This window comes from Myotis davidii, unplaced genomic scaffold (genome assembly GCF_000327345.1).
Source record: "Myotis davidii unplaced genomic scaffold, ASM32734v1 scaffold914, whole genome shotgun sequence".
Taxonomy (NCBI): Eukaryota; Metazoa; Chordata; class Mammalia; order Chiroptera; family Vespertilionidae; genus Myotis; species Myotis davidii.
In genome coordinates, this window is record NW_006285484.1 from 894,126 (window position 1) to 906,938 (window position 12,813).

The window sequence follows — 12,813 nt, forward strand, 5'->3', positions numbered from 1 at the left end:
TTCTGGGTGAAGTTGCGGTGGACTTTTCTGGGATTGATTGTGAGCCAAGACACCACACGTCTTTCCAAAGAGACGGTTGACTTCAGTTTCCAGCGCACATAATGGGTCCTGGCCGGTGTCCATTGGAGGACTGGCATAAAGATCATCTCTGACACTTAAAAGATTTCTGGGTCACAGGAGCGGTGCTTGCCCACCAACCTTTGATCTAAACGTGCAGTTTCTGAGCCATAAACAGACAAACAAACAGAAACAGTGACCGTTCACTGGAAATTCGTCAAGCTAGAATGGGCCATAGGAATAAAATGACATGGACTCTGAGTTTTAAATATATGCATAGTCGCTGTAGAATTGCATGTCTGAGCCCCAGGGGTCTCCAAATAGCATGTTAAGGGTGGACACGGGACACTTCAGAACAGACTGTGAAGGACAGTTGGGGGTGAGAGAGGGCAGGGGGCGGACACTTTATCATCTCTGCATTCATTCAGCTTCCTGTTTTTACAATTAAGTAACGTGCAGCAAGCCTCAGACATTCAGCAAGCGCACACTTTATGAAAGACCGTGTTTTGTCACTTGGTAGGTTTTTATTCTTATGCTAGAAGGGCTTGGAAAGAACAAACATTGGGGTGCTCTCCACCTGCCAGGCACCCCGGTTAGGAGCTCTGCAGACACCCGCTCCATCACTAAGATCACCCTTTTGCGCTAAGTCTGAGGCTCGAAGACGTCAAGTGGAGATTCACACCTAGACTTGCCTCCTCCAGAGTTACGGGGCAGGTAGCTGGGACCTCCTTCAGAAATGATCTTGAAGGCATGTTCCAGTGTTATTTCCCAATACTGGTTTCTACACACTTTGGACGTCTAGAGTAAGGCTAAACCCCGCTTTTGAACAAGTTGTTCTTTCTGCTTGCAGTTCCTGTCCCCCAGAGAGCTACTCATTAAGATCCTAGAAGGGCACGCCAAATCCACCCCAGCTTACTTATGTAAGACATAGGATTGGGTTTTCACCAAAAAGGTCCTTTCTGGTTCAAAGTTTTAGTGAATCTCCAGTTGGAAATATGAGCCAAGGAGCATTATTCTCCACTGACAATGCCTAATATCTATAGGTTTTAAGAGTAGAAAGACTTGTTTCTTAAAATTTTTACTTCTCCACCCCTTTATGTTAAAAACCAGTATAAGAAATGAGACAGATGATGATAATATATTATTTCATGTTTATTTTGAGCTTTGTTATGTCATCTGTATCAATTTTTGAAGCTTTTTAGTTACCATACTGTTTAGTTGGTAAGAAATCTGAGGCATTAAAGTACATAATACATTTTAAATGATTTAATAATGGAAAGAACTAAATTATGCATGGGTTCCAGTCATTTGTTCAGATCTGCAGTGTTCATGTAATAATAGGAAACATTTGTATAATGCTTACTATCTATTAGATACCCATCTAAATCTTTACCTGTATTAACCTATTCTCACAGAAGCACTATGAGCCAGTTTTAAAATTGTATTTATTGGCTAATAACATAAATTTCAGTTTACAACTTTATAATGTAACATCTATACATTCTATTGTGTGCTTACCAGCCAAAATCTAATCTTCTGTCACCTCGTATTTGACTCCCTTTACCTTCTTTGTCCTCCCTCCACTTCTCTTCCCTTCTGGTAACTACCATTTTGTTGTCTGTATCAAGGAGTTTTGTTTGTTGCTTTTTGTTTTATATCCCACATGTGAGTAAGATCATGTGGTTCTTGGTTCTTGTTCTTTTCCATCTGACTCACACTAGCTATAAGTGAAATGCAAATCAAAACCACAATGAGATACTATCTCACACCCATTACAATGGCTCTTATCAATTAGTCAAATAAGTGTTGGAGAGGATGTGGAGCAAGGGAGCCTCATACACTGCTGATGGGAATGTAAATTGGTATAGCCGCTATGGAAAACAGTATGGAGGTTCCTCAAAGAATAGAGCTACCATATGACCCAGCAATACCTGTTCTGGGTATCTACCCCCAAAAATGGAAAACACTTATTTGTAAAGATATATGTACCCTGTGTTCATTGCAGCATTATTGTAGCCTAGAGATGGAAACAACCCAAGTATCCTTCACCAGATGATGAGATAAATAAGATGTGGTACATACATACATACACTAGAATACTAAGCCATAAAAAAAAGAGATGAAATTTTTGGTGACAGCGTAATGAATATTTAGAGTGTCATGCTAAGTGAAGTGAGTCAGATGGAAGAGGTGATTTTATAGATAGGCACCTGAAGCAGAGTGTAAGTGAGCATAATCAAGGCCATTCAGCTGCCTCGTGGTAAAATCGGGTGTTAACCTCAGGCAATCTCAGAATCTCTACTCTTCACATTTTTTGAGCATCTGCTGTGTACCAAACCACAACTGGATTTTTTAAAAAATTATAATTAGGTCATTTATCTTTACAACTAGCTTGTATAGAATGGAAGTTCAGCATTTAGTGTCTTGCCCAAAGTCACAAGATTATTAAAATGATAGAGCCAGGACTTGAACCCACATTTGCCTGTCTTCAAGTCCATGCTTTTGTAATACTTTCAGTAATCAAATCTTGATTAAATACCTTGAAGGGGCCAAACACTGTGCTAAGTGCTAGAGATTTCGTCTCTGCTCTTAGGAAATACAGTCTGAAGCGGGAAAGAGACGATTGTGATAGTGTGTGACAGGACAGCAGCATACAGAGGACATCATACAGAGGTACTATGGGAACATAAAGAAAGAGCACTGAGATCTTCCTAGGGTGGGAAGGCTTGGGCCATCTTGGAAAAATAAATGAGAATTGGCCTGGACAAAGAAAGGAGAGGGGCCCTTACGGGCTGGATTCTGTTCCTCCAGAATTCTTGTTAAATGTTGAAACCCGGATCCCCATGACCTCAGAATGTGACTGTATCTGGAGATAGGGCCTTTAAAGAAGTGATTATGTTAAACTGAGCCCTTTAAGGTAGGTCATAATCTTTTCTGATTGGTATCCTTATAAGAGAAACTTTGGCCACAAAAAGAAATACAGAGAAAAACCATGTGAGGACACATGGAGAAGGTGGCCATCTGCAAGCCTCAGGAGAAAACAAATCTACCAGCACTTTGATCTTGGACTTCTAGCATCTAGAATTGCGAGAAAATGAATTTCTGTTATGTAAACTACCCAGTCTGTGGTACTTTGTTATGGCAGCCCTAGAAGATTATACAGGGATGTTCTAGGTCAGTGGTTGGCAAACTCATTAGTCAACAGAGCCAAATATCAACAGTACAACGATTGAAATTTCTTTTGAGAGCCAAATTTTTTAAACTTAAACTATATAGGTAGGTACATTGTTATTAACTTAATTAGGGAACTCCTAAGCTGGCCTTTGCTAAAAACATCCTCAATCTGATTGAGGTATGTTCGCAGAGGTCAACCCCTTCCAATTCTCCCATCCACACTCGTCTTGTATACTTGTTTCATCTATCTCCTTTCGTTCATCCTCTCTATATGTCCACCCCCACTTCTTCTAATGCCACTTCTTCAAAATAGACTTGCCCAGGCCGAAAACCAACTTCTGCCCATGGGCCATGAAGTTTCAATTGCACTGTACGTGCGCACTTGCACGTGGTATTTTGGGCAAGAGCCACACTCAAGGGACCAAAGAGCCGCATGTGGCTCGAGAGCCGTGGTTTGCTGACCACTGTTCTAGGTGAAGAAATGACATTCAAAAAGCCTTTTAGGTGTGGCCAGGTGATTAGGTTTTGTGATAAGGAGTGTTGAGAGGTGAAGTTGGAGACTAGGCTGGGACCATATTAGGACAATTTTGTATGAGATGCTAAGGAGTTTAATCTTTATCTTAAGGAAATGGGATGAAAAGGGTTTGTAGCAGTGCAAAAACATTAGCTCTGCATTTTAGAGCAATTTAGATTACTCTGTGAGCCTTGTGGAGGATAGATTAAAGGGGATAAGACTGGAGGCAGGGAGACCAGTTCAGGTGTCAATTGCCACAGGAAACTGAACTAAATATTTTCTTCGAATATCAAATGTCAAACTAAAACAGAACCATTGTTAAGGAAGATTTTAGAGGGCACAGCTAACCTTTAGGGCAGGGGTGGGCAAACTTTTTGACTCGAGGGCCACAATGGGTTCTTAAACTGGACCGGAGGGCCGGAACAAAAGCATGGATGGAGTGTTTGTGTGAACTAATATAAATTCAAAGTAAACATCATTACATAAAAGGGTACGGTCTTTTTTTTTTTTTAGTTTTATTCATTTCAAATGGGCCGGATACGGCCCGCAGGCCGTAGTTTGCCCACGGCTGCTTTAGGGTATATATAAGAAGATTTTGGAAGAATTTGTATATCCTTTTTTACCTATAGACTGGCTATGCTTTTGACATTTGGCTTTTCATAAAGCTTTCACAGAATACTCATTGTTTTCCCATGGTATTTTTTTTTTTTGTATTTAATACACTTTTATGGTGCTTACACTGTTCTAAGCCAAGTCCTATACTTTGTTTGATCTTAGCCAAAAGGCTGAGAAGCAATAAGCCAACCTTATGAAATACCTACTATTACTATCTCCATTTTATACATACAGATATTGAAGTACAGAGAGGTCCAGTAACTTGTCCCTGGTCACATAGCTGATAAATGGCAGTGGTAAGATTCAAACACAAGCTGTCTTCAGAATCTGTGCTCTTAGCCATTATACTATGCTGTTGCCATACAGTATTAAGATCTTCTACTGCCTATGAAAGGAGGAATACAAAAATGAATTGGGTATTTTTCCATAGGGAGTATACAGCTTATCAGGGAGATTAGGAACAATAATAAGTTTTTGGGTTTTTTAAAGTTTTTTAGAGAAAAGTGGAGCATTGAGGGGCAGTAATTACTAGGGCTTCTGGGAAAACTTGATGGAAAAACTGGCATTTGAACTGGGGTGTGAGGATTGGATATGTAGAAGAAAAAGAGAACATTGAAGTTACAAGCAATAGCATGAAAAAGTTATAGGATTGGGAATTTCCTGATGTGTCTAGAAAACTAGTAAATACAATCCTTTGTTTTGTTGGGAATATATTGTGTAGTTGGAGAAAAGAGTGGAGGATGGGAAAACAGGAAATGTCTGGGAAAGAGAACTCTTAGGGCTTGAGGAGCAAGGAAAATTGTAAGATTTTAAGCCAAATGATTGAAGTTATACTGAATGTAATGATCTTTTAGGAGAGGATAAAATTCATCTAGTCCCAGCCCATCCATAACAAGTCCTGTCTTCACTGTCTCACAGATCCCTCTGTTTCCATTTGCCTTGTTATGCATTTGTTACAATAATTCAGGCATAATGTGATAAAATTTCTTAATTATTTTTTGTGTCTAATTTATCCTCTATCCTGAAATTTATCCTCTATTCTGACTCCCGATTTATTTCTCAAATGTCACTTTCCATTTAGAAACTTGTTCCCTGTTGGATCAAGTTCAGATTTCTTAATCTGAGCTAGTCAAATTTAAAGCTCCAAGTACTTCCCCATATATTCCCACTGAAATTCGTCTGTACACTCCTGCCAAACTGGCTCTGGCTGCTTCCGTCTTACCCTACCAGCTATCCCCATTCCCACTATCCAAATCTTTCCATCCTTGAGGAACTCACTCAAATCTTACTTCTCTGTGAAGCCAGACCACTTCAGCTAGAAAAGTGCTCTCCCCCTCTGGCTATGTACAGAACAGTTCTGTCCTAACACTCATAAATTCTTAATAAATCTGGTGGTGTTATCTTGTTTTCTTAAATTTCTTTACATTATTAGATCTTAGGTCGAATGTAAATCATAGAGATTATTAGAGCTCTCACCATTAGATCTTAGGTTTCTTACATCTTTAATCTCCTTAGGGCAGAGTCTATTGTGCACTACTTTTTATTTCTTTTCAGTACTTTTAGTTTATTTCAAGAGGCATTGAAAGCTGGCTCATAAATAGCTGATTGACCAATTGTTCATTGAGGTAATTTTATTGAAATTTTTTCAATCACTGACCTGCTTTTTATTATGTAATGTTCTGACTTTGTTCTTAGCTTTACCAGACTCAGGTAACCTTAGGCATATCCTACTTGACTACCCCACCCTGTATTATGGTTTATTCCTGCTAAGAAAATGAGCATACAAAGTCTACTCATGGAGTAGAGGTGGAACTAACTCATGTTGTAAAGATCAGAGAGGTCTTGGAAGCTTATTTATATATCTCTGTCAGTGGTTGCCAGACCTTGAGTTCTTTCTTTAGAAAGCTTTCTCACAAGTCATGAAGAAGGAAGAAATAGTTCAAATAAATTAGGGTCTAATTTAAAAGCGTTACACCATGTTGTGTAACAATGGAGTTGATAAATTATGCATGTTACTAGTGAAAGAATTCACCCACCAGTTCAGTTGATAGTCCAACAACAAATATTTATTGAGTTGCTGCTCCTGCCATTGTGTTGCCATTCTGATCAGCAAGGAGGAAAGGGAAAAGATAGCAGCTTCCCTTTCTCTTCCTGGAAGTAAATTGTAATATATGTTGTAAAAGAAATAAATTAGATGCTGCATTATAAAATAAAGGTGGCAGAGGAGACTACTTTAGATATGGTAGACTTCTCCCTTAGGATGGCTTTTCAACTGAGTTCTGAAGGGTGAGAAGTAATTGCCATGTAAAGAACAAGAGCGAAGAGTAGTCCAGGTCCAGTGAACAGTTGCAAAAGCCCAGAGATAAGAGAGTGTGATGAGAAGTGAAAAGAAATGACAAAAGGTCTGTGTCTCTGTGGCTGAGTCTGAGCAAAGAGCAGAGCGTGGCAAGATGAGGGACAAGTATGGGCAGACCTTGTAGACTGGGATTTTAAGTGTGGATTTTATTCTAGGTATTACGGGACCCCTTCATTTATTTTTGAAAGGAATTTAGTTTTAAAAAACATGATTCTTGTTGCCTTATGGAGAATAAGAGATTAACATGGAGTCCTAATAGGAACTTGGTTCACCTTAGGAATCTAAGAGTTGATGATGGCTTGAATTAGGATGAAAGCAGAGGGAATGAAGAGAAGCGGGTAAATTTGAGAGACATATATTGGTATTAGACTGCACAGAACTTGGTAATGGGTTGGATGTGGCAAGGTGAGAAGAAGGAGACATCTGTTCAGTTGATCAGTTTAGGGCAGTGGTCGGCAAACTGCGGCTCGCGAGCCACATGCGGCTCTTTGGCCCCTTGAGTGTAGCTCTTCCACAAAGTACCATGCACAGGCGTGCACGTACAGTGTGATTGAAACTTCATGGCCAATGCGCAGAAGTCGGTATTTTGTGGAAGAGCCACACTCAAGGGGCCAAAGAGCCGCGTGTGGCTCGCTTCCTGCAATTTGCCAACCACTGGTTTAAGGGATCATAATCAGCCTTTGAGAAAATTGTTTGAAGCTCAGGAAAAAGTCTAGTTTAAGAGCCAGACTGGGAGTTATTAACAGAAAAGAGAGTCAACAGAGGAAAGCAGGGAGTAGTCAACAATATTGAACCAGAGATGACATAAGATAACAACTAAGAAGGTATGATTGGATTGGTTAGCAGGGACTATTGGTGACTGAAGGGAAAGTGGTTTCAGGAAAAATCAGATTGTAGTGGGGTTGAGGTATGAATGAGAGATGGAGAAAAGAGAATGAGAGGAAATACCCTTTAAGGAAGCACGGCTGAGAACAGAGGGCAATAGTTAGAGGGAGATAGAGAAGGCAGGAATAGAGACTTTTAAGTAACATATTTCATTATTTTTCAACCTGGTGGACATATACACATGTAGAAAAATTGAACAGTATATTAAGAAAAATAAGTTTCTCTCCCCCTTCTATCTTTCACCCAGTTCCTCTTCTAAGAGGATTGCTAATTTATACTCCCATCAATAAGTGTGGAAGTGCATGATTGAGATTATGCTTGTACTTCATTCATAGAGTTTGGAGAGAATACTAGCTATAGATTTTGTGAATTTACTGGTGGGAGCAATGAGAGTAAGAGAAATAGAGAATAGATAGGGTTTCAGAGATTAGCAAGAATGGTGTGGTATGAGGTTGTCTCAGAAAAGGATGTTTAAGAGTAATAATGGAGGGCATGCCTGTGGTGTGAGGACCAGGTTGATGGCCAAATCTGCAACAGCCCCGTTCATATCATTTGTGATCTTTTCAGGAGAACTTAACTACTTCTTTACATTTAATAAAATGCTTGTCAACTTAGAAAATGGACTTTTCAAAAATTCATCATGTACAGAAAGGTTTGGGGTCTAAGCACCAAACCTCTGCTTTCTGTTCTTACTGCTTTTAGTCATTGGCATGTTGAGTGTGGTGCTTCGGGTTATTCAGGCCAGTGGTATAAATCTAAACAAAGGGAAGTTTGTTGGTTAAGAAAGAACACTCTCTGTCTGAAGGAAGAAAGGAAGAGGAGGAGGCTGGGAGCCAACTCAAATGTCTCTGAGATGGTACAACTGTTCCTAAAGCACATAATTTAGCAACTTAAAAAGATTTTTTTCCATCTATTCTCATCTTTTTAGCTAGTACTAGGCTAAACACTGTTCTATTTTTAGTCATGAAAAACAAAAGACTGCAGATATTAGCAACTGTGGGGTTTTTAAGTAGATATTTTCTCATTTCTTATTTAATATGAGACTTAATTTAAATGTAATTTATAAACAGTTGCAAATACTGTTAGTGGGTAATATGATAAAACTAAGTTGTGAGCCAAAAATTCACTTGTAGCTTTCCTATCAAATTGTCAGCCAGTTCTTTTTAGTTATTTGTAAGAAAAGTGGGCACTGTGTTATTGCTATAAAAATAATAAATCTCTCTTTTAACAGCAAACTCTTATACAGAATTATTCATAAAGCAAAAACAATGTTTTCTTTCAACTGTTCACTCTTAGCTTAAGGTTTTTTGTGTGTGTTTTTTCAAGGCAATTCATTTAGTTGATATTGGACTGAAATGTACTAATATGCAATTTTGTCCATTAAATTACTTCTATAATTCAGTGTATTGACATTTTATTTTTTTAAATATATTTTATTGATTTTTCACAGAGAGGAAGGGAGAGGGATAGAAAGTTAGAAACATCGATGAGAGAGAAACATCGATCAGCTGCCTCCTGCACACCCCCTACTAGGGTGCCCGCATCCAAGGTACATGCCCTTGACTGGAATTGAACCTGGGACCCTTGAGTTCGCAGGCCGACGCTCTATCCACTGAGCCAAACCGGTCAGGGCTGTATTGACATTTTAAATCACTAAGCTTATAGTTAGGCATGTATTGCTAGCCTACCATGTGTCAGTTGCTTTAAGTTTTGGGCATGCAAACATAAGATACCTTCATTCAAGGGGCTCACAGTGAAGTGAGGAAGACAGTGAGCACATAGCCTCTGGGAGCGAGCATTCAAGAGAGGAGTCTGTGAACACTGATTAAGGAACAAAATCACAATGAAAAATTTTAAGGTTCCTTAAACAACTTTGCCCATGTTTGTAACCTACTTTATATTTCTCTATGACAATTGACAGTAAAATTCTCACAGAAGAGGAGGACTTAGACTTCTCTTAGGAGACAGTGAAGCAAGGACAAAGCGTATTCAGAGCCAACCTAGGGAAAAGAGCACCAGGTGAGAAAGCACTTGGCGGCAACTGGGCCAAAGGAAGAGAAGAAGCCAACCAAATCCCTAGTGCTGCAGGGATGAAAGAAAGAGGTACCGAGGAACCAGCCAAGGGCAGGAAAACAGGTCCTAAGGTTTAGTCTCAAGCAGACACTTCTGGGTTCTCTGATAACCTGGTTATCTGGTTTCTCAGCTAACAGCAGATTAGAAAGGGGAGAGACACTGGCAACTGTAAAGTGTAATGGTTGATTGCCTTTACAATGAGGCAGAAAACCAAATTAGAAGTAGACTTAAAATCTCAAAAAAAATAGCAATTTGAGACCATTTAGTATAGGAAGAAGGAGCTCTTTAAAAGCTTATAATTTTAGAGGATATTACTATAGTCACTATAATACAGTAATTGCTTAGTCATAGTAATGACCGTGAGTCATCGCATTCTATTAGCCTTTTCTATCTCAGGACTTCTCCCCACAAAAGCAGTTTGTTGGACTTTTTCTCATTACCATGTCTTAACTTTATTGGGAAACATCTTACCAATTTTTTTAAAATAAGAATTGTGGTGAGGGAGAGTATTAAAGATTTTGTAGTTTTTGCCAGTGTTTTCAAACACATTTCTCTAGGGAGTGGTTCTCAACCTGTGGATCGCGACCCCTTTGGTGGTCGAACGACCCTTGCACAGGGGTCACCTAAGACCATCCTGCATATCAGATATTTACATTACGATTCATAACAGTAGCAACATTATAGTTATGAAGTAGCAACAAAAATAATTTTATGGTTGGGTCACAACATGAGGAACTGTATTTAAAGGGCCAGAAGGTTGAGAACCCCTGCTCTAGGGAATGTTTGCAATATTAGTGTAACTGATGGACTTAATTGATGTAGCCCAATATATACACTCATATCTCTTTACTGAAACCCATGAGAGGACAATTAGATTTTTGTAAATTAGGCTAAGAAAGCTTTCAATTTTCAAATGCTCTATCAACTTTATATTTTGTGTAGTACTGTTTTTCTCTCTACTACAGATTGCATGGATGTAACTTGACTACAGATTCATTTATTCTCTTAGCAGATATTTATTGAATGCATGGCATTTGCAAGATAATGTATTACGATATAGGTGGACTTAATTTCTTGCAACAAAATTTTATTTTGATCTTCATCCCACTTATTTTTAGCAGCTCACTTGTCATTCTGTCAAGTGACAGAATTATTCCCAATTTACAGTAATAATATATCTGTATTATTTTCTCAGCACTGTTAAATAGTTATTTAATGGCAAAATCAAATTCAGATTTGGAGTTGTCTTATTAAAGAAACATAATAAACATAAAAACACAGATCATTCTGTTTCTTTGTAAATAAGCCAACTTTGGGATCAGATGACTCATTTTTTCCTAAAAGCACAAAAGTACAAATTGGGGGCTTGTTTGCCCTTTTTTTCTCTTTCAGTAATCAGTATGTATATTTTACAAAATGGAGTGGAGAGCTAAGCCTGTTTTAGAAGGATCTCTGAGGCTTTTTCTTTTTTTAAAAAATATTGTTATTGATTTTAGAGAGAGACGAAGGAATAGGAGAGAGAGAGAGAGAGAGAGAGAGAGAGAGAGAAACGTCAAGTGGCCAAACTACACACATTCACAGTCCCCTACACTCCTTGTTTCTCCTCATAGCACTCAGAAGTGAGAGGCCCCAGCTCTGAGTTTGATTCTTGGCTCTTACCAGCTTAGCTCTTTTTAACCTGTGAGCTTAAGTTTTCTCTATCTATGAAACCTTAACAGTAATATCACATCTTGGGGTAGTTGTGAGGATGAGAGGGGATTATGTGCATAAAACAAAAACGGGCTTCATGGGAGAAGAATAAAGTCAATGCCTTGCACATAGTAAGTGCTCTGTCAGTGTTAGCTATTATTGGGAAAGACTGAATTTGGAGCAGAATTGAGAATCAATTTCTCTATCTTGCATTTTCCATTTGAAACAGAGCTCTTCTGTCTTTATATCAGTTGCTTACCATTATAAGCTGATCTCAGCAAACTTCTGTAGTGTTGGGTTCATTTGGTATATTCTGTAGTAAAGTCATGAATTTAACAAAGAGGTTTTGCTTTTTTGTTCTCAGTGTCAAAAGAACTCGTTTCTGCTCAGGAAGTTTCACAGGACAGTGATGTCTGCTCTTCAGTTGTTCAGGTCTAGAAACAGAAGTTGTCTCAGTGTACTCTGTTGATCAGGCCTTGAGGAAAGTATACACCAAGCAGACCCACTAAGGCATGATGAGGAGGCCGGAGGGTCTGCTGTTTATACAGTGGAACTGTCAAGTGGACCACATGTTTTGGTTCCCATAGTATATTTTTCCCTTATAGGAAAATCTGTGTGAGAGACCAAGTTACCAGAAATTTTTTCCTGTGTGTGCATTTAGAGGTGGAGGACGCTTGAAGCATAAGGTACAGTATGCTAAGGGGATGAGAGCGGTGGGCTGAGTTAGCAGTATGGGTTCTAAGAACCTCAGCAGATTAGAGCAGAGAATGAGGGCTGAGGTTGGAGGACCAGGTGGGAAACTATTGCCCTGGTCGGGGACAGAGAGAAGGACTTGGGTAAGGCCATAGCCATAGGCTTGGTGAATAAATGGACAGTAACTGGAAACTGCATGGAAAGCAGGGATTGAGGAGAAGAAAGATGACTTTGGTTTTTGGCCCTGCTGATCAGGTGAATTGATAATATTAGCTAATTAGTAAAGCAAGAAAAAACAGATTTAACGGGAGAAGGATAATGAGTTCAGTTTAGAATGTGATAAATTTATGGTATTATAAGTTATAGAGAGTTTCAGTTTAAAGTCAAAAAATGCCAATTTGGGCTGAAGATAGAGACTTTGGAGTAATTATCATATAATTAGAAATTAAGGCCTTTGAAGTAGATGAGATTTCTGAGGAAAGAGAGGGACCATGTTAAAAATCCCTGAAGAACTGGGGATACCAGCTACTAAAGGCAGGAGAAGGGATAGTGTTACTAAATTTCCCTAGCCACCTAGTTACTAAACCCACCTAGCTCATTTGAGAATCTTTTTTTTAAAAATTAAATCTTTATTGTTCAGATTATTACATTTGTTCCTCTTTCCCCCTCCATAACTCCCCTCCTCCCAGTTCCCGCCCCACCCTCCGCCCTCACTCCCCACCCACTGTCCTCATCCATAGGTGCACGATTTTTGTCC

At 39.1% G+C, this 12,813-nt stretch overlaps 1 protein-coding gene across 2 annotated transcripts in view; it reads left to right on the forward strand.

Moving 5' to 3' along the window:
• The first annotated feature begins 933 nt into the window (after nt 1-933).
• Nucleotides 934-12,813, forward strand: part of TRAK2 (trafficking protein, kinesin binding 2) — a 56,669-nt gene continuing 44,789 nt past the window's right edge. Inside the window, exon 1 of one of the 2 annotated variants that reach the window (XM_015559132.1) lies at nt 934-977. The gene's annotated coding sequence lies outside the window, so the exon portion shown is untranslated. Of the gene's footprint in view, nt 978-11,753; nt 12,050-12,813 lie in introns of those variants that run through there. The other variant, XM_015559131.1, reaches the window with a different exon arrangement.